This window comes from Nicotiana tabacum, chromosome 19 (assembly GCF_000715075.1).
Source record: "Nicotiana tabacum cultivar K326 chromosome 19, ASM71507v2, whole genome shotgun sequence".
Lineage (NCBI taxonomy): Eukaryota > Viridiplantae > Streptophyta > Magnoliopsida > Solanales > Solanaceae > Nicotiana > Nicotiana tabacum.
Window position 1 is genome coordinate 41,947,968 of NC_134098.1, and position 1,320 is coordinate 41,949,287.

The window sequence follows — 1,320 nt, forward strand, 5'->3', positions numbered from 1 at the left end:
TTAATATCTCCTTGTAGGAACAGAGCTATATTTTTCTAAGACATTAATTGAAAAAGTTATGTCAAGACTTGTAGTATTAGCAAGATACATTAGTGAACCAACTGCACTAAGATATAGTACTTCAGGACGAAGAAGCTCTTCATTCTTTTCTTGAGGTCGGAACGGATCCTTATTCACATCAAGTGATCGAACAACCATCGGAGTACTTAATGGATGTACTCCATCCATGTAAAATCGTTTAATTACCTTTTCTATGTAGGCAGATTGATGAACAAAAAATTCGCTCGCCAAATGTTCAATTTGCAAACCGAGACATAATTTTATATTTCCGAGATCTTTCATCTCGAATTTCTTCTTTAAATAATCAATTGCCTTTAGGATATCTGTAGAAGATCCAATAAGGTTTGTGTCATCAACATATATGGCAAGTACACAATAAACTCCGATGATTTTTTTTATAAAAGCACATGGACAAATGGCATTATTTATATAACATTTCTTTAATAAATACTCAATAAGGCGGTTATACCACATTCTTCTTGATTGCTTTAGACCATACAAAGATCTTTACAATTTGATTTAAAATATTTCTCGGGACTTTGAATTATGTACGTCGGGTATTTTAAATTCTTCGAGAATTTTTATGTATATTTCATTATTAAGTGAGCCATAAAGGTAGGGTGTAATCACATCCATTAAATACATGTCAAGCTTTTCATGGACAGCAAAACTAATGAGATAACTAAACGTATTGCATCCATAACAAGTGAATATGTCTCTTCATAATCAACACCGGGCCTTTGTGAAAATCCTTGTACAACAAGGCGTGCCTTATATATTTGTACCTCATTTTTCTCATTCCTCTTATGTACAAAGACCCATTTATAGCCAACCGACTTAACACCATTAGGTGTTTGGACTACAGGCCCAAAAACTTCACGTTTTACAACGGAATTCCACTCTGATTGAATTGCTTCTTACTATTTTGGCTAATCACGTCTTTGTCGATATTCTTCAACATATTAAGATTCAAGATCCTCATTATCTTTTATAATGCTAGATGCAACATTATATACAAAGACATAATCCACCACTATATCTAATCGATTCAAATTCATCTCAATATCGATTGGATTTATTGATAGTTCCTTAGTTTCTTGAGTCACGGGCTCAGTGATTTCCTCATAAATCTCAGGATCGGTTATATCATGGATTTCTTTATGAGACTCTTTCGTAGTGTCATATTGATCATTTGTTTTTATTTTTCTTGGATTTCGATTCTTAGAACCCAATGGTCTGCCACGCATTAGGCGTGCTTTT